Source organism: Passer domesticus, chromosome Z (assembly GCF_036417665.1).
Source record: "Passer domesticus isolate bPasDom1 chromosome Z, bPasDom1.hap1, whole genome shotgun sequence".
NCBI lineage: Eukaryota > Metazoa > Chordata > Aves > Passeriformes > Passeridae > Passer > Passer domesticus.
Genome location: NC_087512.1, coordinates 76,555,542 through 76,580,471, shown reverse-complemented (window position 1 = coordinate 76,580,471; position 24,930 = coordinate 76,555,542). Strand labels below are relative to the sequence as shown.

Here is a 24,930-nt window from a genome sequence, read left to right as displayed (position 1 = left end):
TACAGAATTGTGGAGCATAACCTTGACCAAACGAAGCAGCACCGCCACCAAAATGGGCTTTGACTCTCTACAAATCGATTTCTCAAGGGCTGGCACCCTCAGATTCCTATCAGACCCTTCATTCCCCACTGCTTGCTAACATCAGCCATATGGGCCGCCTTCATGGAGATGCTGCCAAATTTTAGAGATCTTTTGTAGCACCCCAGCGTATCCTCAAGAAGGAGCTGCTGGTGCTATGGCACCTTTAATACTTTCCTTACCAGCAAACAGCAATTTGCTTCACAGAGAGAGACAGAGAGAGGGAGAGAGATTATTTTGGGTAGCAGAAAATGGGTAATCATGTGTCTTCACTAGTGTGATTGAATGTAAAAGCCATGCCCTAGACATGTGGGGTGGAAAACCAGAGATAAATAGATGTTAGGCAGAGAGGTAGAAATAAGACATGTAGAACTAGAGATAGGCACGTATTTATCCCACCCCCTTAGAGCTGTAGGAAAGGGGAGTATTTTCCTCCAAGTGCTGGGTTGGCAGCCTGCCGCAGCCCACTGCCATATCCAGCCCTTTTCTCAGCTCTTCGGGGTTTGGAAGAAATTGCTTAGGCCGATAGATTTTTGGGGTGGACGCTGTGAGCGTCTCAGCTTTCTGAGAGGAAGGAAGCACTGATAAGGATTCTTTGATTTCCAGACTGCGGGCAAACGGAAGAGGAGGAAAAGCCCTCCCAGGAAGGAGACAGGGGAGACCGGGAAGAGAAGCCGCAAGCGGGCTGGCAGCGCGGAGTGTCCCTGCTGCCAACCGCGCCAGCCGCCCCAGCCGGCGGGAGGCCCCTTTCCGTGCGGGCAGTGCCAACGGTGCGCAAGCTCCTCCTCCTTCTGCTCCCAGCTGCCCCTTTGGCCTAAAGCACGCTGACCCTTTCCAAAGGCACCACAGGGCAAGCTGAGGCCACTTGCAGGATCGCCCCTGGCAGCCCTGCTCAAGCTTACAGCCCACTTGGAACCCAAACAGCTTCGTTCAAACCCAGCATTCCCAGTGAAACCTTGCCATGCCCCAACAAGACACAGTTCGTACAAGCAGGAACACATGCATCAAAGCTTGCTTTGATGCTGCTGATCCAATTAAACCTAGGATCAAGCAAAAGGAGGAAGACATTTCAAAGAATTGAAACCAGAAAGATCAGACTCATGGTGCTGATCAATTTAATAAATACGTAACAGCCTGAAAAGATGGAAATTCATCCAAAAAGGGAGATCTCGGCGCTTGGCTTAATGGTGTGTATGAAGTTAACAATGCATGGTTTGTTTCCTGTCTTCCAGGGAGTTTGAAACCATCAAGGAAAGGAACAAGCACAGGAGAAGACATCGCCCACGCAAGGATGCACAGCCTCTCCCCAAGAAGAAAAGGCCAAATTAGCCCTGCATTTGCCCCAGGCTAGCAAGAGTTAGGCGTCAAGGGGACTAGATAGAAATAAGATTGTTTTTCAAGTTTTTAGGATTCTTTATTCTTCTTTTAGTTTACCTGTTAGGAATCTCTCTGTTTATTAGTTAAGATACATTCGTATTTTAAAGATGTATTAGTAGTGTTAGATTTAGCAATAAATGTAAAAGGTTTGGTGTTTGTTATGCTTCAACTTTCCCCTTTCTGTCTTTGTTGAGGCATGATCTGTCTATATCATTAAACCAAAGTTTGTTCCATTTTGCCTTCTTGTCTGTATTAAATTCCTGGAGGCAGTATTCCTTACATTTCCTTGGTGTTGCACACACGGCATTTGCCCTGAGAGAGCAATGGGGGCACATGAGTCCCCCCCAGGCCCAGCCCCTGGCTCAGCTGGCAGCACTTCCAGAGGCGTGTCCCCATTACTGCCAATGAAATCATGGTGGAGCTTCCTCCTTTGACTCCTGAACATCTCAGCTGGGAGTGGCTGGGGAGGCTTTGCTGAATTCAGTGCACAGGATCTAAAGGAGTGCCCTTGTCTCACTATACTTGCTGGGATAAAAGTAGTGGGTTGAGGCCTTTTTGTTGCCCAGCAACATAACTTTGTTTCATTTTGGGGGACAGATGGACTTGAGCACCTTGGAGGACTTTTCTAACCTCTCTGATTCTAGAAAAGAAATATCCACATGCACCACAAAGACACCAGGAGTTCAGATTCAGTTTCTCTTTAAAGGACCAGGCTCTGAGCCTCCAGTAATGTCCTTAGCTAAAGCAGAGCGGCTGTGAACCTGATCCTCTCCCTTCTCACAGCTTTGGTATTTGCGCCATAGAAGAATCCAAGTCACTCTTTTACCGAGCCCAGCAAATGGCTCTGCCTAGCAAGGCTTTGGCAGCAGGGCCTGTGGAGGATGGCGAGGGGGCGAGGCAGCGGGGAATGGCCAGGCTGCTTCTGGGAAGCGACCAAAGCTTGCCCTTGCATGCTGGAGCCAGTGCAGGTGGGATCTGGAGCCTACAAAGTATCTGCATTGCAGTGGGCCTCATTCCAGATGTTTTCCCAGCAGGTGGCTGGTGTGGGTGTAACATGCAGGCTGGGAAGGAAGCAAGATTTGCTTTTGCTTAAACCTTAGGCAGGAAAGCAGTACAAGTGGCTGGGTTTTGCCATATCTGGCACCTAAGTATTCCAACAAAGGTGAAGGCCATTAGTGTGGAAAAGAAATTCTCTTGGTGTTCCTTCCTTAGAGGAATGCCAGAGTAGTAGAGATGAACATTCCCCCTTCTTCAAGGGAGCTGGAAGAGAGACCTAGAAATTCTGCATGACCTGTTGACTACAGCAATGCTGGTGGGCTGCCCCAGTGTGTGTGTCCCCATCAGCTGCCCTGAGAAACATCCCGTTTCTCCAAGTTTCAGGGAAGGAGTGTTGAGGTGAGAGACCAGCTCAGCTGGCCAAAGGAGGGAAAACATCAAGTGACATTATTGGGCACCAGACAATTGAGAAAGGGGGCAGGATGAATGCCGCCACTTGGAGAGAAAGCTTTGCACTTGGTTCTGCACGGAACAATTTGCAAGCTCTAGCTCCTCTCAGAGCCAGAGGAAAGGCAGCGGCAGGAGTCCTCCTGGTTCTGCAGTGCAGGAAATGTGGAATGGACCCTTGGACAGAGCCAGCCTCCACTGCCTGTTCAGCTGCAGGCACCTTACAGAGAAGCACAGAGGAGAGCCAGAGCTGTCCCGGCTCTGCTTTTCCATGTCCAGAGGACTGAGGGGAAAAGCCCCAATGGGGAGCTCCTCAGAGCAAACTTGCAGCAGAAGAAGTAGAAGGGGCAAAGGTGGCCTATCCCTGTTTCTGTCCCATGGTTCCCCTGGGGTTCTGCATGGAATGTTGGGCTGTGCCCGTAGCAACTGCCCTTGTCTGCTGCTCCTGCGGCCGTTGGTGGAACACTGGTGGAGCAGCGCTGGAGCAGCAGCTGCAGCATCTGCTCCTGGGCTGTCCCTCAGCAGCCACCTTCTGCACTCAGCGCCACAGCTGGCTTCTGCAGCGACATCCTCATCTCCTCGTCTGCCGCCAGGCATCCCCACAGCACTTTGGCACTGTGCAAGGTAAGAAAATCCCCGTGGGCCCCAAAGCACTCACAGAACGGCAGGAGGCTCCAGCTGGCTCTGCCACCAACCACCACAGACACGGTGCGTGGTCACTTTCCCCAGAAGAGGTTGCACATGAAAGCAGGCTGCAACTTCTCCAGGAATAATGCTGCCTCCAGGGGAAATACAGGCCTTTCCATAGAGGACGTAGGGAGCTGTCACGGTGCACTTGTAGATTCTCGTTTACTGATCGCCTGATTAGAAGTTCGTGGCACCCATTTAAGTCCTAAAACTACGTTGTGGTGACCCCAAAACCAACTGGTCATTCCGAAGGAATTCAGGGGTTCAGTGTCCACAAATCCTGTTACGCCCTCACTCTGGTCACACCTGCTGCAAAGCTTCAAAAACCAGAAGGATGGGACTTCTCCTCTGGGATGCCTGCCCATCAGAGCATGCAAGGAGTTTGCTGGGCTTGTCCTGCAATACTGGCTTTCATCCTCCAAAATGATCTGGTTGCAGCAATTCTTTTGTACTCACATACTTACATCACTTCCAGACACTGGAACAATATTCTATTTTCATAGCTTTTTTGATTTTTTTCCACCTGCCTTGCATCTCTTTTCCAGAGAGATATTGCCATAGATTTGTCTGTGTTGTTCAATGTGTGTAGGGCTGGCTCTGCCTCACGGTCAGAGGCAGCTGTGAGATGCCCTCTTGAGCGGTGCTTCTCAGGAACACAATCACAGTATCACAGCATTTTCTGGGCTGGAAGGGACTCCCAAAGATCGTGGAGCCCAGCACCTGGGCCTGCTCAGGACAGCCTTAAGAATCCCAGCCTGTGCCCAAGAGCAGTGTCCAAAGACTTTTGGAGCTCTCTCAGCCTTGGTGCTGGGAGCCCTTCCCTGGGGAGGCACTTCCAGTGCCCAAGCCGCCTCTGGCTGAAGAACCTTTTCCTTCCATCCAACCCCAGCCTGCAGTAGTGCATCTTCCATGCCTTTCTCTTGGCTCTTCTCACTGGCCCCAAGACTCAAGGCACTCTAGTGCCTGCCCTTCAGCTTTCCTTCTTCAGGAAGCTGCAGACTGCTAGAGGGACCTGCCTCAGACATTCCAAGTGAAAAACACAGCAATGACACCTAATGGAGAGGAGCTGGGACAGAGGAGCTTGGGGTTTTCAGTGGTGAGGATGAGAAGCAAGGCTACCGACACATCTTGGCAGAATGAGTTTCATCTGGAGCGTTGTTTTGATCTCTTTCAGGTGGAAAGGAGAGGCACAATGAAGAGGAAAGCAAGAGTCCTCACTAAGCCGTGAGTTTTGGCCTAGGGTTAAAGGACAGCAAACTTGAGGAACGGCGAGCAGGACAACTGCTCTTTCAGAGTCACGGTGGGATTGGTCCAAGGCTGTGGCTGCACACCAGGTGTCTCTTGACCACTTGCCTTTCTTACGTCCACCTCCTTCTTCCTCTAGACACATCAATGTTGGCAGTGACTTTCAGGCTGAGCTCCCCGAGGTGCAGACCGGGCCGCCAAGTGAGGATGAAGAGCCTGCAACCCTGGTCTGGAAGCCCTTGGAGGAAGACGACCCTGACCTGGAAAAACCGGACAGAGGTAGCTGTCTAGCTTTCCTTCCACTCCTGAGATAGTCAGGCATGTAAAGTGCTGGTTTTTGGGTAAAAAGGCAGCTTTTGGCAGGCTCTGCTTCTCTCCTTGTCATGCCCATCTTCCCTTGTGGAAGTGGTAGGCGTAAGGACAATGCTCTGCTTCTGCAGTCGAGCAGGAAAAAGAGCAACTGTGCTGCTATCGAAATGGTTCAGAGGCATGTGCCACTGGAAGGGGGGAGATTGGCCCCCACTCCTTATGACAAAAGCTGCATGGAAGGGAGAGGCAGCACTAGGTGGGCCCTTGCTTCAGCTGCCCCTTGCTTTGCTCTCCCTTTCGTGCTCTCCAAGCTGCAGGCTTTAGCTCTTGTGCTTTCCTTCTGCCTTGTATGGAAAGCCTTCCACTTTGCTGGCTCAAGACTGACTTTGGCTGGGTTTTTGTTGTGCTTGCAGTCAGAGAACTGTTGGACATGGCCAGCTCCCGTGGCCTTCCCGGGGCAGCAGCTCAGCTGGAGCTCGCCCTGCACTGCCTGCACCAGGCTGGCGGCAGCGTTCCGGTAGGAAGCGGCTGTTTGGGCGGGGGCAAGAGTGGGCAGGGAATTGATAAGGCCCGGGCAGCGGGACAGCCTTTCCTGGCTGCTCCTTGAAGAAGGGAGTTCACAAGCAGCAGAGCACTCGCTGCCTGCTGTGTCTCGTCCAGCTGCGGCAGGGCTGAGCCCAAATGGCTCCAGCAGGGACAAGATCTCTCCTGGAGGCAGCGCCGCAGGGTCCTGCAGCCTGCTGCCTTGAAAACCTCCTGGAGATCTGTGTTCTCAAAGACATTTTGAGGGACAATTCCCAGAAGCCGCAGTCAGCTGAGGCAATTTGGGGTGCAGGAGGAGCAAAATCATGGAGTTGGAGAGGAAAATGCTACCCTTGGGGAGCAGGAGCCAAGGGCTGGGCAGCAGAAACAAGGGACTGGGAGCAAAGCACAATCTTTGACCCACATGAGAGGCAGTGGCCTGAATCCTCAGCTGAAGAGGCAAAGCGGCTGAAAGCAGCATGGGTGGGGTTTGGCTCCTTTTTTGTGTTGTGGGGCAGCTCAAGCCTTTTTCCCTTGCATCTTGCAGGAGGCTCTGGAGATGTTGCTCTCGGGGGGGCCTCCAACAGCTCAAGACCATCCCTTGGCTGATTATCATTATGCAGGTAACCTAAGCCCAGCTTCTTCCTTCACTGACACATGCTGCCGTGCCCTTAATGGCCGTGTCAAGCATTTCTGCTTCAATTAATTGTGCTTTAAACTAGCACAAGATCTCGCCTTCTCTGGGGATGGGGAAAGCACCAGCATCTACTCCTTCAGCTTGACTCGTTTTCCATGCCTTTTTCCCTGGGGAATGCCTGCTCTCGTCTTCATCACCTTCTGAGGGAGCAGACATGCACATACGTGAATGATGGCTGGTGCCAGCTTGCTTTCGGCAGCCAGTGGGATCTGCTTCAAGTGGCTAGAGGGATCAATTCCGCTGCTGCTTTTTCTTGCCAGGCTCTGATAGATGGACACCTGAGGAGAAGGAGGCCTTCCAAACGGCTTTCCACACCTACGGCAAGGATTTCCATCTCATCCAGAAGCAGGTAAAGCCACAGGACATACCTCACCTTGGCAGATCATCAGAAGGGACATGTTAATTATTGCTGGTACCAAATACTGCACCTATGTCCCTCTCTTCTCAAGTACCAAAACTGTTAAAGTAGTCACAGAACAGGACATGGAAGGCCTGCGTGAAAATGATGATCCTGCCTCTGCAGCCCTTCTCTCCAGGCTGTTTTGGAAGACAAAGCACTGTTCTGTCAGACTTGTCTCCCAGGTGTGCTGTTGCTTCCACAACACCTTGTGCTGGGATAACTGCAGTGAACAGGGCAAAGAAGAACTCTGCTAGGGGGACTTGGTGTTGATCTGTGCATTATATGTGTTACCACGTAGCATAAGACTCGGTTTATTACATTGCATAATGCCTCTCTGACTCCTGCATATTGATTTCATTTTACACCCTCCTCAATTTTCTCCATGACTTTAATTCCTACTTTACTCTGTATTCTCATTGTTCTCCAATGCACCCTACAGGATGGCCATTTCACATTCCTTCTTTTGCTTTTCACAACAGATCCCAAGTAAGACCGTGGCACAGTGTGTGGAGTACTACTACTGCTGGAAAAAAGAGCAGAAACTTGCCAGCAGCACTCTTGCTCAGGTGAGTGGGAAGAAAATCCAGACATGCCAGCAGGGTCAAGAAACTGGCAGAAGGGCACAAACCCTGCTGCAAGCCATGCCAGACACCGCTTTGCCTGGCTCCCTTGGTCCCACGCAGCAGGAGAGGCGCAGCAGGTGCTGCCCGGGGCTTTCTTGTGCTGCTGCCCTGAAATACAGAATTGTGGAGCATAACCTTGACCAAACGAAGCAGCACCGCCACCAAAATGGGCTTTGACTCTCTACAAATCGATTTCTCAAGGGCTGGCACCCTCAGATTCCTATCAGACCCTTCATTCCCCACTGCTTGCTAACATCAGCCATATGGGCCGCCTTCATGGAGATGCTGCCAAATTTTAGAGATCTTTTGTAGCACCCCAGCGTATCCTCAAGAAGGAGCTGCTGGTGCTATGGCACCTTTAATACTTTCCTTACCAGCAAACAGCAATTTGCTTCACAGAGAGAGACAGAGAGAGGGAGAGAGATTATTTTGGGTAGCAGAAAATGGGTAATCATGTGTCTTCACTAGTTTGACTGAATGTAAAATCCATGCCCTAGACATGTGGGGAGGAAAACCAGAGATAAATAGATGTCAGGCAGAGAGGTAGAAATCAGACATGTAGAACTAGAGATAGCCACGTATTTATCCCACCCCCTTAGAGCTGTGGTAAAGGGGAGTATTTTCCTCCAACCTCCATCATTGGCAGCCTGCCGCAGCCCACTGCCATATCCAGCCCTTTTCTCAGCTCCGCGGGGTTTGGAAGAAATTGCTTAGGCCAATAGATTTTTGGGGTGGACGCTGTGAATTCCAGCTTTCTGAGAGGAAGGAAGCACTGATAAGGATTCTTTGATTTCCAGACTGCGGGCAAACGGAAGAGGAGGAAAAGCCCTCCCAGGAAGGAGACAGGGGAGACCGGGAAGAGAAGCCGCAAGCGGGCTGGCAGCGCGGAGTGTCCCTGCTGCCAACCGCGCCAGCCGCCCCAGCCGGCGGGAGGCCCCTTTCCGTGCGGGCAGTGCCAACGGTGCGCAAGCTCCTCCTCCTTCTGCTCCCAGCTGCCCCTTTGGCCTAAAGCACGCTGACCCTTTCCAAAGGCACCACAGGGCAAGCTGAGGCCACTTGCAGGATCGCCCCTGGCAGCCCTGCTCAAGCTTACAGCCCACTTGGAACCCAAACAGCTTCGTTCAAACCCAGCATTCCCAGTGAAACCTTGCCATGCCCCAACAAGACACAGTTCATACAAGCAGGAACACATGCATCAAAGCTTGCTTTGATGCTGCTGATCCAATTAAACCTAGGATCAAGCAAAAGGAGGAAGACATTTCAAAGAGTTGAAACCAGAAAGATCAGACTCGTGGTGCTGATCGATTTACAAATGTGTCACAGCCTGAAAAGACAAAAATTCATTCGAAAATGGAGATCCCGACACTTGTATGCACTTCATACACACTTGATATCTGTGTGTATGAAGTTAACAATGGATGATTTGTTTCCTGTCTTCCAGGGAGTTTGAAACCATCAAGGAGAGGAACAAGCACAGGAGAAGACACCGCGCACGCAAGGATGCACAGCCTCTCCCCAAGAAGAAAAGTCCAAATTAGCCCTGCAATTACCCCAGGCTAGCAAGAGTTAGGGGTCAGGAGGACTAGATAGAAATAAGATTGTTTTTCAAGTTTTTAGGATTCTTTATTCTTCTTTTAGTTTACGTGATAGGAATCTCTCTGTTTATTAGTTAAGATATATAAGTATTATTAAAAATGTATTAGTAGTGTTAGATTTAGCAATAAATGTAACAGGTTTGGTGTTTATTATGCTTCAACTTTTCACATTTTGTCTTTGTTGAAACACAATCTGTTTTTATCATTAAACCAAACTTTGTTCCATTTTGCCTTTTTGTCTGTATGAAATCCCTGAGGCAGTGTTCATTACATTTCCTTGGTGTTGCACACACGGCATTTGCCCTGAGAGAGCAATGGGGGCACATGAGTCCCCCCCAGGCCCAGCCCCTGGCTCAGCTGGCAGCACTTCCAGAGGCGTGTCCCCATTACTGCCAATGAAATCATGGTGGAGCTTCCTCCTTTGATTCCTGAACATCTCAGCTGGGAGTGGCTGGGGAGGCTTTGCTGAATTCAATGCATTGGATCTAAAGGGGTCCTCTTGTCTCACTGTACTTGCTGGGATAAAAGTAGTGGGTTGAGGCCTGTGGTAATCGGCGGAAGAAATGCGGCACTCAATATGAGTGATCAGCAAATCTCAAAACTTTATTGATAGGCACATACATTTATATTGGTGCTAATGAGGCCAATACATATTGCAAAAGGCGAGCTCATTATTGGTTAGTTACTTATCAGCTAACTACGCCTACCTTAGCATTCTTGTGGCTACTATGTTGCAGCTGTCCACATCTTTTCTTCATATTTCCAACTAACGATCCTCTCCCCCATCCTGATGTTGCACCAAGGGCACAGTGCCCTTGCCAGATTTGGACATTGACTGCTGACTCTTATACCCATCTCCTTCTTGCTTAACTAACGGTATTATATCAGTGTGACCTTTGTCAACTAGCTAGCTGTTCACAAAATCCTCCACAAAAGTTCTCTGTTGCATTCCAGCTCTGGGCTTTTTTCCCATACTGCGTGCGACAAGACTGTAATTTTTATTATAATCATAGTCGCTGTTATCCATCTAATTTTTAAGAAGGCTCCTGTGATTGATAGGACATTCCTTCCCCTCTCACACAGCCCGGCTCCAGCTCTCCGCTCCTTGATGCTCCTCTCTTGAAGCTCTTCGGGGAGGGACTGCCACGACCTAAGTCACCACCTCGGGTCTCCTTGATGTGCTCACTGCTGGACAGCCATCCCTCGCAGAACATCTTTCCCTCTCTGCCCAGACCTTCCTGATTCAGGCCAGCATCCCAAATGAGCTCCCAGAGAAGTTTCTGCATGTCACTGCTAGCCAGCGTGTCCCCATGCTGGTGCAGGAAAGCTTTGTGAATGGCCACTGCTGGGAAAGCAGGCTGAGGTGGCACAAGCAGCTCCTGCACTGCAGTGCAAGTTTCTCAGAGCTCCTGTTACAGCCCCAGCCCTGCTCCCAGCTCTGTGCATTCTGCCCCAACAGAAACAGCCGCAGCAGGCAAGAACTTACTGCTTTTGGAAAAATATTTATTTATCAAGATCAAGAAAATAATCATTGTCTGCTAATACCAAGTATCACTACCACTAAATGTACCACTATCAGAAAAACAATCACCATCCTCCAATATTAACTATCACTATCGCTAAATACAATCACTGTCCTCTAATATCAAATAACGCTATCATTAAAACCATCACTATCCTCTAATATTAACTATCGCTATCATTAAAACAACCACCACCCTCTAATATCAAGTATCCCTATCACTAGCACTAAAAGAATCACTACCACTATCACTATTTATGACTATCACTATCACTAATACAATCACCCTCCTCTAATATCAAGTAACGCTATCATTGAAACAATCACTATCCCCTAATATTAACTAACGCTATCATTAAAACCATCACTATCCTCTAATATTAACTATCACTATCATTAAAACAACCACCACCCTCTAATATCAAGTGTCCCTATCACTAGCACTAAAAGAATCACTACCACTATCACTATTTATGGCTATCACTATCACTAATCATCTATCACTATCACTAATCATCATCCTCTAAGAGATAGTAGTCCTGCAGGTATTGGTAGGAGGGGCAAGAGGATGCTGTGGGCTGAGGTGACTCCAGGGAAATCCAGTGGTCCCGTGAAGAGGCGTTGTCAGCCAGAGCACAGAAGGAGCAGGTGGGCAGAGGTGACGGGTATGCACTCATGTTCTTGTACAGCTGGGCGAGCTCTGCTGCAAAGAGCTCAGGAAACAGGCGGCAGCTGTCCCTGAACCCGTTGCCTTGGGCTCTCTCGCCGCTTCCCGCTCCTTCTCCTGACTCTGCTTCACCTCTAGGCTGACCACAGCTTTGCCAGGAAGAGTCCCAGTCCTGTCCTGTTGCCTCTTTGTCCTCCTGGCTCCTCCTGTAGAAACAGATTTCCAAGAAGACTCCTCACAGATAGGAATTTGGAGCACAGTTTCCTCAGAGCCCTGCTAGGAGCCGCCTGGGCGCTCCTGCATGCTGCAAAGACTTCCTTGCCAATGGCAGCAATTAATAACTCACCTGTCTCTCTTCAGCAGCTGATGCATGACTAGATAGCCAGACACTGCCCCAAGCAGAAGCAAAGCTGAGGCTGCTACTGTCCCTACTAGGATGTAGTACTTGCTCGGGTCACGGTGTCCAGCAGTCTCGGCTTTTTGCCCAGCGGATGACCCTGGCAGGAGCAGAGACAATGCAAGAGTCAGCGTTTGTGCTCTGCACTAGGCATAACCCCACAGTGTGCTTCAGATGCCCAAGGACTGGCACTGCTAGTGGATCAGAACTGACATCTGATGCTGTCTTCAGAGATGGCTTCCTCTGGCTCTGGTGTCTTAGCATCAGGGACCAAGAGGGATCCCATCAAGCTCTCATGCACAAGAGCCCAGTGTGTGCCAGGGAGCAGCACTGCCCCATCTACTCCTCCGGGCTGCAGGCCCGGGCTGCGTGCTGGGCACCTGCAATTCACCCATGGAGAGCACTGCAGGGATACAGCAGAAATGCTGCTCTTTGCCCAAGACAGCATCTAGCAAGCACTCACCTGAATATTCCTCAGGCTCAGCAAGTGTCCTGGTGTCCTCTATTGGTTCTCTTTTTTCATGTGAGCCTGGCACAGTGTCACTTTCTTCCACTGCTAAGGTCTCCGGCACAGTCTCAGAATCTGTCTCTTCAGAAAAAAAAAACATTGCACACATTAACCAGAAGCCACTGCCCCTCAGCACAAGCACGGTACCATGGCCTGGGCATTGCGGCAAGCGGCGCTGACGAGGCCGCTGTCCCCCCCAAGACAGGAGGAATCGACAGCTGGATTTTCTGCAGTGCAACAAGAAGTGCAGACCCAAACCAGCCAAGACTTAATCAACCAAATGACCCACAGAAGGAGTACCTTCAGGTTCCCCCTCACCCTTGGACTCCAGCTTCAAGCCGTCCCTGAGCCTGAGCTTTGCAAGGGGCAGCCAAGGCTTGCTCTGATGTCATTGCTGCCTCCATGCTGTGCTGACTATGTGGCCAACCCAAATTCAGCACTGGCCTTTGCCCAACATCTGGATGCCAATGTCTGCACAGAGCAGCCCTGGCCAGGAATGCTACAGCTGCAGCAGCAGCTGGAGAAGCCCCTGGCAGTCATCTGGAAGCACAGCTGCGAGCAGAGGCTGTGCTGGACCATCTCTAGGGCTCCCTGCAGGAGCTGTGAAATGGAGTGGGCCTGCAGCAAGACTCTGACTGAGTGCTTCTGCCTGTCCAGGATACAGCACATGCCTACAGGAAGCAAAAGCTCAGCTTCCCGGCTGCCAGGGTTAACAGAGTGGGATATACTAACCAGATGGGGCTTCATGCAAGGCTGCCAGGAGCTCCTCTGGAACATCCGGCAATCCTTCAGGGAACTCTTCAGGAACCATGTCATCGTTCATCCCTATTGTTAGATTTACAAAAGCACGTTAACCTATGACGGTATTTTTCTCGTGAATAAAATAGGGAAAAGGGGCTCCCTTTTTGTGAAGGCAGGACAGACTGACTACTCACGCTTGAGGTACCAGCTCGGAGTCAGCACGGTATCTGCCCCTCGCTCAGGGGCTGAAAGAGCACTCTCTGTGTCCACAACTACAAGCAAACACCCACAAGAAGTTACCATCACGTGCACTGCCCTGATGGGCACACCTCAAGGCCTGGATGTGGGAGGCACTGCTAGGGCACGCTCAGGCAGGTCTGCATCCTCACAGATGCAGGGGGGTCTGGCTGCCCTTGGGACACTGAGCTGGCAGCTCCCACATGAAGGGAAAAGCCGTGGCGTGCCCACACGATCTGTGTGCGGGTCAGCCCTGGAGCCGGGCCAGAAGGCTGGACAACCAGAGCGGAGGGACGGACAGCCACTGCTGAGTGATGGAGAACTGGTGCTGAGCTTCCGGGCCTGACCCGACCCTCCCCACATCCTTGCTCCTTAGGAAGCTCTCTCCATGCTGCACCCTAAAGCAGCTGCAGCCCCTCACACCTCCCCTGGAGCCTCTGCCCCTCGGCCTGCCCCGTGGTGCCTTCCTGGCTCAGCCATCCCTGCTCCCGGCCCCGCTGCTGCCAGCCAGGGCTGTGTGCTGGCCCCTGCCTGCCTACCTGCTCCCTGCCCAGCTGCTGCAGCACTCTGGGCATTCTGGGCTGGCAGGGCCACGAGAAAGAGCAGCAGGAGGTAGCGGCTCAGGACCATGATCCCCCCTGCTAGAAACACTCTGCTACTGCTGCTGCTGCTGCTGCTGCTGCTGCTGCTGCTGCTGCTGCAGTGTTGCCCAGAGCGAGCACTGAAGAGCACAGTGGGGCTCTGGAACGTGACATCAAACAGAGCTCTGTGACCTCATAACAAAGTGATGGCTGTCAAGGCCCCAATGTACGCCCACGTTGCCTGTGAATTCCTGCACCTCCCCTCTACTGAATTTCCTTCTTCTGCACAGGAATGGAAGGAGCCAAATGGAGAAGGGCTGGAGTATTTTGGAGGCAGCATTGTGCATGGGAATGCAGAGGCACTCATGTCTTATTCCTCAGAAATTCCCTAGAAGAAGACCTGGATGAAGGCTGCTGTAAAAAGCCCAAATTCAAGAGTGTTTCTTTGGTAGTATTTTTGTCTGAAAGAATTGTGGCAAAAACCTGCTTTTCCCATGACTTCTGCTACACTTTCATGACCTTTGATGGCAGCACTGCTTCCATCCTCCACTGTCACGCAAACATGGCTGTGCAGTGCTGACGCATCTCCCCCGTCAGCCTGGTTTACTCCCTTTTCCACTTCCAATGCTGCTTAAAGCTCTCTCAAGGAGCCCTGCTAACTCTGGAGCCAAGAGCCTTTTTCCCTTTGAGGCAGATGTAGCCCATGTGCCACCATCAGGCCTGCTGTCCTGTAGAGTAACCCACGGTCAAACTCCCACACTGTTGCTGGGAATGCCAGGCTGCCGGCCATTCACCTCTAGAGCCTTCCTGGGTCTGGCTCACTGCACGTGGCGGAAGAAAATACCACATGCGCCCCAGATCCCTCAAGCAGTCATCCAGAGCCCCTGAGCTCCCTCTGCCTTGTCCTCGGACACCATCAGGCACCGCCACGGGACACACACAAATGTCTTGGTTGCTGCAGATATCAGGTAACACTGCTGGCCTTTTAGCCAAGCAGCTCTTCTGGCAAATAAATATGCATGACTTATGTGTGCCAGGCAACCTCCGCTCAGAAGCTCTTGGACAGCCTTCTAGAGCACCTTTGGTACAGTTGTCCCTGAAGCACCACTTAAGCCCCAGGTGTTTCCAGCTGCAAGCAAAGAGGCACTGACAGATTTCCACCCCTCGGGTCTCTCTCCAAGGCTCGTAAGAGTCCTATGCAGCTGACAAGCTGCAGAAACTCGGCCCATGGCATCCTCTGGAATCAAGCACACATCACTGCCCACCGTGAAGGCCACAGCCCATAATGAGCAGAGGGCCAGAGCAGGCTGGAGGGTGTCTTGGTGACATCTCCTTCCTACGTAGGACCCAGGCAAGCTGCCCAGCTGCCTCGGCCTTGGCTCTGAGCGCCATCTGGGGCCCTCCATTCCTGCCCCAGGGGAGGCACCGATGAACACGGCCCTCCTTTGTTCCTTGAGGGGCCACACGCCCAGGCTCTCCCTTACCGCGCTCCGCGCCACTGTGCTGCTTGGCGGCCCGTCACCAGCTGTGGCACCAGTGTCCCCAGAGCTCCTGTGCTGCTGCTGAAGCCGCCCGCGGCGTGTGGCCCGGCGGGGCGGCAGCGCTGCCCGCAGCCCGCGGCCTCCTCGTCCCCTGCTGCCGCCATTGCGCACGGGGCCCTGAGGGGCGGGCACGGGGCTGCGGGGCTGTGCCGGCCCCGCTTGCCGGGCCTCAGCCCCAGCTGCTGCCGCTGGCTGGCAGCGACCACTGCAGCAGGAAAACACCTCGGGCTTTACTGGAGTGCATACAAAAACTGCCCCTGGGCTTCTCCTTGTGTGTTGCTCTAGCCACTTGCCCGTCCCTTGCTTGCCCGCTATAGCCCTGTTCTTTGCCACTCGCTTTCTATTTTGTTGTCCCTCCAAAGCTTCTTCAACAGTCTCCATCCCGCCCCAGCCCAGCGTTCGCTCTCTCCTGCTCCCTCCTGCTCATTCTGCGTCTCTTCCTCTGTCCCTGCTGCCCCTTCCCGCAGCTCCGGCCCCGTTCCCTGGCCCTCTTTTGCTCCCCTTGTCTCTCCGTTCTGCTTCCTGCCCCTGTCTCTTGGGTCTCTATTTCTCTGCTCCGCTCCCTGGGCCATGCTCGCTTCAGACTCCCAGGCGAACCGCCCGGGCAGCCGCTCTCTGCAGCCGGGACACGGCGGGGAGCTCTCCTGCGGCGGCACGACAGCGGCCAATGGGGCCCGGCACCGGCGCCTCGGCCCTGGCGCTGGAGCGGGGCCGCTCCCAGGCAGCGGCGGCAGCTGGAGCTGCGGCCCGGGAAGCGGGGCCGGCACAGCCCCACAGCCCCGGGCCCGCCCCTCCCGGCCCCAGTGGCAGAGAGCAGGGATGAGGTGGCAAACCAAGGCACTGGCCACTGGACAGAGCAACACACAAGGCAAATGCCAGGCACACTTTTTGCCGGACCCCATTGAATCCAGAGCTCTTTTGCTGCTGCAGTGGCATGTCAGCTCCCTCAGAAGCAGCTGAGGCATTTGAGAAAGGGCACTGCAGGGCATGAGCATGCATATGTCCCACAGCTCTCAGTTGTGCATCTGGAAGGCTGCAAGTGTGGGTGTCTATATGAGAAGAGTTTGTGAGGCTTGCTTCAAGGCTTGAGGCACAGCTCTCTTCTGAACAGAGCCTTGGGCTGCCCTCTCAGGAGGTGGCTATCTCAGAGCTGCTGCTATCTCAGACAGGCCCATGAGAGACAGCGCAGAGGCGCAGCTGGAGCTGCTGTGGAGAGCAGAGGAGAGGAACAAGGCTGAGGAGCTCAGTGGTTCCTCTTCATCACTTCAAAGGGAAGAGCATTGTCTTGGGACAGTCTTTACTGCCCGAGCAAAAGTAGAAGGACCCCCCCAAAAGCCCACTGTCCAGAGATGCCTTCAAGCATCTCTCTGGCAATTGCTGCCGGCAATATCCTCCCCACACACTGCAGGCAGCAGTCAGCCTCAACAGCAGCTGTGCTGCGTTCCTTGGACAGCAGCTTTGCTGCACTCACACCTCCAGCTTTGGCTGCAGATGGCCCAGCTGGAGCAGGCATGGGCAAAGGCCTGCAGGACCACCGTCAGTCGGACTCGTGAGCCCAGGACAGCAGTTCCCTGGCATGCTGGTTTCTTGCAGTGCCTCGCTTTCTTCATCTGAGACAGGCACTCCGTCACTTCTTTCCACCTGGAAGGCCTTCCTACATTCCATCACTTCAGAAATCCAGCAGGAAATACCCCCATCTATATTGCCTGAGTCTTAATCTCCCCGAACTAAAAGTTAAGTCAAGTCCAAAAACAGGAATAAAGGAGCCTGCAACTGCCACACTCGCTCAAGCAAAAGATCACATCAAAGTTTGTGGTAATCGGCGGAAGACATGCGTCACTCAGTATGAGTGATCAGCAAATCTCAAAAATTTATTGATAGGCACATACATTTATATTGGTGTTAATGAGGCCAATACATATTGCAAAAGGCGAGCTCATTATTGGTTAGTTACTTATCAGCTAACTACGCCTACCTTAGCATTCTTGTGGCTACTGTGTTGCAGCTGTCCACATCTTTTCTTCATATTTCTAACTAACGATCCTCTCCCCCATCCTGATGTTGCACCAAGGGCACAGTGCCCTTGCCTGATTTAGACACTGACTGCTGGCTCCTATACCCATCTCCTTCTTGCTTAACTAACGGTATTATATCAGTGTGACCTTTATCAGCTAGCCAGCTGTTCACAAAATCCTCCAGAGTGGAGCGCTGAAGGGGGAAGCTTTGTCCCTCAGCCTTGAAGTCTTGTTGAGGAGCTGCTTGTGCTCTGGGGGACGCACACCAATGATGTTTATCCAAGCCCTGCAGATTCATTCCTGAGCTTCCTGACTCGCCACAGAGACTTTGAGGCTGTCATGTTGGGGCACAAATTTCAGTCTGGGAACTTCTTGAAATGCTTCAAGTACTCTGTTTTTGTTTGGGTTTTTTTTTTTAGGGTTTTTTTGTTGTTGTTGTTGTTTGTTTGGTGGTCTTGTTTAGACTGGGTTCCCTTGGACGAGGACACGAGGCTTGACTCCATTTTCATCAGAGGGCTGATTTATTATGTTATATATTATACTAAAATACTACATTACAACTATACTAAAAGAACAGAGAGAAGAAGATCAGAAGGCTACAAAGACAAGAATAGAATAGGAATGAAATAACAAAAACCTGTGACTGCTCACAGCCTTCTCACAGGTGGCTGTGATTGGTCACTGATTGAAAACAATCCACATGAACCAATGGAAGATGCACCTGTGGCACTCCACAGCAGCAGATAGTTATTGTTTGCATTTCTTTCCTGAGGCTCTCAGCTCCTCAGGACAGGAAAAGTCCTAGCAGAGGCTTTTTCTCTAAAATATCATGGCAACATCTCACCCTTTTAAATTTATTAAATTAAATAGAAAAATAAATGTTTGCAATCTCTTCTACTGGGGCTTTGCAGAAGAGAGAACAACACCTCTTGAGGTTCATCTGTTGCCAATCAAAATCTCAATCATCTGCTGATGTGGAATGCTCAGGGAAATTCTTCACCTGTAAAACATTCAGGGAAATTCTTCACTTAACAAACATCTAATTATATCATATCGCTAAAACAATCTTAAAATATAAGAAAATGCAAAAACTCATGCAAGGAAAGTTCATTGTTTTAAGTCCAAGCAGCTGAATTTCAGGACAAAGTCCATGGACTGAAGATGTTCTTCTTTGACATCTCTGGAAGTCCCCTTTGGTCCTGAAACAGGCTTGCAGAATTCTGAAATAAAGAACTGCTAAACAAAACAAGAGTCATCAAACAATTCATTGACAGTCATGAAACAATTCAGAGAGAAAATTCTGGAATGCCCTGGCCACAGCCCTTCACTGAACCACTTGGGCTGAGGCTAATTTTTGACTTTTCAATGCTTTTGAACTGCTAGCTCTTTCCACTTTTCTTTATTATTATTTTTTCTTTTTTATTCAAAAGAAGAAGAGCAGCAGCAGAGGGTCTCTAGGACCCTTGGGTGGCCCTGGTCCTGGTGGGCGGACCAGAGAACCCAGACCTGGCTCACAGAATGGTGGCCCAGGTCCCTGTGGGGAAAGCAAACCCAGCACTGGACGGGGCAGTGGCCCCGGCCCAGGGAAATGAGCCAAACGGCCCAGAACCAGCCTGTGAGGCGTGCTCTGCATGCTCAGAACCTGGCAGGACCATGCTGCCAGTGTCTTCAGAGCAGAAATGACCCAATGCTTCCTCCCCCCAGCAGCACCGCTGCACACCGGCAGCTCGGGAAGAGAAGTTTTCTCAGGAATTGTCATCCCAGATCTGAGGGTTTCTTGTCTCCAGAGCAAGCAAGCAATGCTTGCTTTGCTCTGTTTCCCTTGCTCCTGCAATGCAAATGCCACTTCTCCTGCATTCTGCCCCTCGGCACCACACCCATCCCCACTGGGCTGGGAACCAGAGGCAGATGCCACAGGAGCCCACTCCCCCACGCCTCTGGGGCGCTCGGGGGAAGGCAGGCACCCCAACCCCCAGGGAGAAGCCCCCGACCACACGCGAAGTGACCCAGAAACCATACTGATTTTAAACACAGCCAGCCGAACTGCTCCTGCAGTCAGCTGGAGGGCCACGCCTCCTCCACAGAAGGACAGGCTCTTCGCAGGGTCTGATGTGAACGATGGAGCTTCGGAAACCTGCGGGACAACTGGGGTGGGCGGTGCGGGCAGCACGGGCGCTGGTGTCGGCTCTTGAGGCGATCTCGTGGGCTCAGCACTATTCTCAGCAAGCTCTTGCACTGCAATTGGATCGGCAGGGAGCGGCGGGACAGGCGGGGGCGGCGGGCTCGGAGCGGGGTCGGCCCGCGCAGGCGCCGCCTGCACCGTTGTGAATTCAGTTGCCGGCTGGGATGCAGAGGAAGAAGACACGGAGGCAGCTCCTGCAGCTCCCGGGAACAGCAGCACAGCCGGGGAATCACTGTTGTTGATCGCGTTGCCTGGCAACACGGGCGGATCGGCGGGAGGCGGTTCCGGGTGCCGCGGCGCAGGCGCAGTTATCAGAGCCGGCGGAGCTGGCTCGGGCGGCTGCGGGGCCGCGGGCGGAGCCGGCTGAGGCGGAGCCTCCGGCTGAGGCACCTCCTGCGGGGCTGGCTGAGGCGGAGCCTCCGGCTGAGGCACCTCCTGCGGGGCTGGCTGAGGCGGAGCCTCCGGCTGAGGCACCTCCTGCGGGGCTGGCCGAGGCGGAGCCGGATCCGCTCCCTCCTGGGGTGGGGGAAGCGGAGAATTTCGCGGCGAAGCGGGCGGGGCCGGCCCGGAAAGCGGCGGGTTTGGTTTTTCATCCCCCCCAGGAGAAGGAGCAGGGGGGGAAGGTAGATCTGTTTGCTCCAAGGGAGCGGAGAAAAACTTTTGTTCAGCTGTGGGCAATGCGGGGGGGCTGCAAACCTGTGGTTTGTCTTCTTTGAGAGGCTTTTTTCGTGTTGAAGCTGGCGGGGACAGAAAGCGACTGCGCGCCCGAGCCAGGATGTCTCTCGCATTGTGCTATCTTTTCAAAATAAAGAAATAAATCTGTACGTATATTTCATACATCATTGGGGATGAAACACGCTGGACTATTGTCCACGAAAAGGCAGCGTCTATGAATTTTCATAGATGTAAATTAAGGGAGTATATGACATTTGTAAAAAATCTATGAAATTTTGCCCATCTGAAAAACTCATAACACTCTCTTTCTCACATATGATGAGTATTTCTGTCTTTGCGTCTCCATCTGCACTAAAATTTAATAACTTTCTTCTCTGATGCAGTAAACAGAACCTGAGCTTTCGAAGGTACATTTTTCTATCTTTCTTCCCACCTTTTGTGAATGGTAGGATTTTCAGGAAGGGAAAAAATAACAGTACCTTTAGACAGTGTTTTTGTGGATCTAGCTGTGCAGCTCTGCTGCTCTGCGGTCTCTGGACACAATGTCCAGGAAAGTCTAACAGGTTCTCCTGTTTGCCTTGGCTGTGAACTCTGCTTATCTTCAGGGTTTCATTTTTTCAGCTCTAGGCTAGATTCTATGGTCACTCTTGGGGTGATTATCAGTTTTACACGTTTAGGGGTCACCAATTCTTGTTTAAACTTGGGTCCCTCGGATGAGGACACGAGGCTTTTTCCCTAAATTATCATGGCAACAAGGCTCCAAGTCAGAAATACAATTTATTAGGAAAAGGGAAAAAAACCCAAAATACATGCAATAATACAAAAGAAAAACCACTGACAGGGTCAGAATACAGCCTGACACCCTGCTAGTTAGGGTGGTGGTAGCAGTCCAGATGAAATGGACTTGTGGAAGTGGTGATCCTGTCGAAACAATCTGGTAGCTCTCATCCTCTGGAAAAGCAGTGGGTAAGGGCGGCGGTTCCTCTGGGAATCCAGTGGAGAGACTGCTTGTTGTGTCCCAAAACCCAGATTATATCCAGCTGGGGATGCTTAGCTCCTCCCCCATGGGCAGAGCATCTCACAGTGGGCTGATATCATTCTGCCTCATGCTGTGGGTCCTTGATTAGCCATGAAAGAGAAATGGCTCTGGGAGGGAGTTATCTCCGAGTCACGTGGCAAGACATTGATGGGCCCATTAACAGGAGATAAGGAAGAAACAATGCCCCTCCTGGTTTCAGCAGCTCTTCAGGATGGCATTAGAATACATCTTTACACTGCAACCCAGGACAAGCGGTCACCCAGGTGTCCAGGTGGCAGCAGCAGCAAAGCCCACCCAGCACCAGCACTGACTGAGCTCCATGCCCAGCAGGAGCCGTGGATGCCCACGGTGTGGGCAGGCAGAAGCCAGGCAGGGGCTGCTGTTGAAATGGAGGTTTTGGGGGGTTCAATTAAGTTAGCAATATGGACTAAGCATTTAAATTTTAAATTGTAGAATTATGTGTTGAATTTTAACCTTCTACTTAAGAAACCTCTGCCATGGTACAAAGGGCATAGGAAAATGCAAATTTCTGAAGCTTCTTGCTATGAAGGACAATACCAGCGTAATAAATAGGGCAGGAGATCTTTCTCCTTTTTAATGCCTTTATTAAAAACATTCAGCTCAGGTTGGGGAGAAACGACAGGTCACCCGCACCCCACTGCTCCCAGGAGTGGCACGGAGGAGGAGGATGATGCAGCTGTGCCCGCTGGTATGCAGGCAGAGCTGAGGCTTCCATCCTCGAGGGAGTAGTGGGAATTCCGCTTTTTTGGACTAACATTCCAGGTCCTCTTTCTAGCTGACATCCTTTCAGGTTAGGGTGAGGAGTAAAAAGGATCTTAGCAGATACTGGATTAAGTTCCTCACCTTTAGACCTTACTTAGGTTACTTAATTTTATATCGGCTCATTGTTTTTAGGGTTTTTTTCCTGGAAAATTGCAAAATTTGGTGAAATGCATTCTCATCTGCATACTAGCTCTGATGTCACCTCCTCCTGCTACCTGCAGGCTCCTGGGAAGCAGCAGGGGGACAACTGCGCTTGATTTCTAACCATTAACAGGTAATTGAAGAAAAACTATTAACAAGAGGTGATTGCAACATGAAGCTATCAACAACAAATAGTCAACATTTCAACTCACAACAACTGGCCCAACCTGTTTAACTTTGCAGCCTTAAAAAAAATGGATAATTTGTTGGGGCAACCACCCCAGGTGTGGAGACACGAGACTTGACTCCATTTCAGAAGGCTGATTTATTATATATTCTATTAAAATACTACATTAAAACTATACTAAAAGAACAGAGAGGAAAAAATGACCAGAAGGCTACAAAGAAGAAGAATAGAATGGAATGCATAACAAAAATCTTGTGACTGCTCACAGGCTCAACACAGTTGGCTGTGATTGGTCATCAAGTGAAACCAATCCACATGGACCAATGGAAGATGCACCTGTTGCATTCCACAGCAGCAGATAGTTATTGTTTACATTTCTTTCCTGAGGCCCTCAGCTCCTCAGGAGGGGAAAAATCCTAGGAAAGGATTTTTAATAAAATATCATAGCTACAGATAACTTTTTTACTCATAACACCAGGAGAAGACCAGGGAATGCAGGAAGGCTAGACTAAGGAGCTCCTCTGTCTCCAAGCTGATCCAAACCAACAGACGTACTCAGATAAGCACCAGGGGACCACAGTGCACGCACAAAGGAGAAAAGTTCAAAAGTTCAGTCATGGCCAAGACCACAGCCTTCGGCCTCAGAGACCACCAAAGACCCCAGTGTGACCACCACAGGAAACAACGCGTGCCCAGAAGGGCGTGGATCTCATCGCCATGGGAGGGGAGGACAGGCGGGGCCAGGGGTTGAATGTGCATGAAGAGATTGTGTAATGCATTGCATATGGAACAGGTTTGTGAACAAAGATGTGGCTCGGACCAGGGCTCGGGGCACAAGTTTTCACGAGAGCCATCTCACTTGTGCCAGGCCCTGACACGCATCCCCACTTCATAACTACATCAGTTTGTGGAGTGGCGCTACAGGACATGAAATGTAACAACGCAGACACGCATCTCTCCAAGGTAAAAAAGGGGGCAGTTGAATTTCTGACTCCAACATTTACAGATTTCCAAAAGTGACAGTGGATTGGAGGGTGAAAGTGCCACCTCTCCAATGACACTGGACAAACCAACAGTCCATCAAATTTCTCCTCCTGCAGAAAAGAATGCATAACAATACGTTATTTGCATAACGTGTGTGAGAAAGTTTGTTACAAGAATGTAAACATCAGAAGGTTTAGAAAAACTTGTCCTAGGGTGAGGTTATGATGCTTGCATCCCCAATCGTGTGTTTTGTTAATGCTGGATATTACGTACTGTGCCTTCACGACTGGCCCTGAAGAGCAAGGTTTGTTTTGGTTTGTTATCAGCCTGCTCCCCCACGGCTGGCAGGACAGACAGACGGTGCAGTTCATAGTGCATCTTTTGCTTTTTGCTTTGCTTGCTGTTGCTTGCTTTGCTCTTGCTTCTGCTGTGCTCCTGCTTTGCTTTTGCTTTTTGGCTTCTGCTTGTTAGTTAGTTTAGCTAAGCAGTCCAAATTTTTCCCTGGACTGTTTTTCCTTTCCCTTTTTGGAACCACTCACACCTGCTCCAGACTGGGACCTGGGAAACACCGAGAGTTTGCATCCTGTGGCTGCAGCAGCTATCCCCAGCGCCGGAGGGAGCGACAGCAGAGCCACCACTGCCAGGAAAGACCTTCTGAATTTGTCATCCTTTTCAGATCGGTGGAAGCATTGTCATCTGGTATTGTTCATTTTGTGTGCTGGGGGTGTTTTGCCTGTCAAATAAACAGGTTCTTTCCACTTCTCTGCAAGGAATCCTACCCGAACTGCTGGGGGGAAGGGGCCATGTGGGGTTGCTTTCTGGGGGGCCCCTTTGGAGGTTTTCTCCCAGAGTGACCCTAATCCAGGACAGAATATTAAAAACCAGGGCGACAGTGGAGTCTATTTATTCTGCATATGGCTTCACTGTGACCAGCGGTGGGAAGGGAAGGGAAGGGAAGGGAAGGGAAGGGAAGGGAAGGGAAGGGAAGGGAAGGGAAGGGAAGGGAAGGGAAGGGAAGGGAAGGGAAGGGAAGGGAAGGGAAGGGAAGGGAAGGGAAGGGAAGGGAAGGGAAGGGAAGGGAAGGGAAGGGAAGGGAAGGGAAGGGAAGGGCTGCGTAGCCTCAGGGTCCGACAGGGCTGGTGAGCAGCCCCAGAGACACAACAACCCAGGTGCAACCAGACTTGATTTCCAGGTCGAAACACTCGGCATAGCTGGCCTGGACTTCCCTGTAGGGCACGTGGGGGCTTTGGAGTCCCCCGTAAGGTGCACGACGGGGTGGGGTCTCTTGTGACACACCCAGGGATATTTTAGGTTTCCTCTGAGGCATGGAGATCATCGGGGTCCACTTCAAGTCATGCAAGGGATTTGGAATCCTGTGTGAGGCATGCAGAGGGTTTGGGATCTCTCCCAAGGTGTGCAGGGTGCTGGGATCTCTCCTGAGGCACATGTCACGGTTCTGGGGTCTCATTTCACATGTAGAATGGGCTGTGGACTCTCGTAAGCGTGCAGGTGCTTTGTGTCCCTCCTGCTGTACACAGTGGGGCTGGAGTGTCTGCTGAGGCACGCAGGGGACGGGGACCTCCGGCAGTCCCTCCCGGGCCCGTGCGGCTCGGGGCTGCCGCGGCCCAGGGCCAGCCGCCGTGCCGGGATGGCGGTGGCGAGGCGCCGAGGCGGAGCTGCCCCGCCGGGTCACGCTGCACCGGCAGGGCATGGGCGGTGCTGAGCGCCGGGCAGTCGGCACCACCAGCCCAGGG

The 24,930-nt window shown here is 51.6% G+C and overlaps 1 protein-coding gene and 1 long non-coding RNA gene across 2 annotated transcripts in view; both read left to right on the top strand.

Annotated features, from left to right (window-relative positions):
• The window catches only part of LOC135291266 (uncharacterized), a 425,721-nt gene that overhangs the window by 307,109 nt on the left and 93,682 nt on the right, over positions 1-24,930 (top strand). The window lies entirely within an intron of this gene.
• On the top strand, positions 6,196-7,324 carry LOC135290648 (uncharacterized). Its single transcript, XR_010353414.1, has 3 exons — positions 6,196-6,284; positions 6,619-6,707; positions 7,238-7,324. It is a non-coding gene; the product is annotated as an uncharacterized LOC135290648 (long non-coding RNA).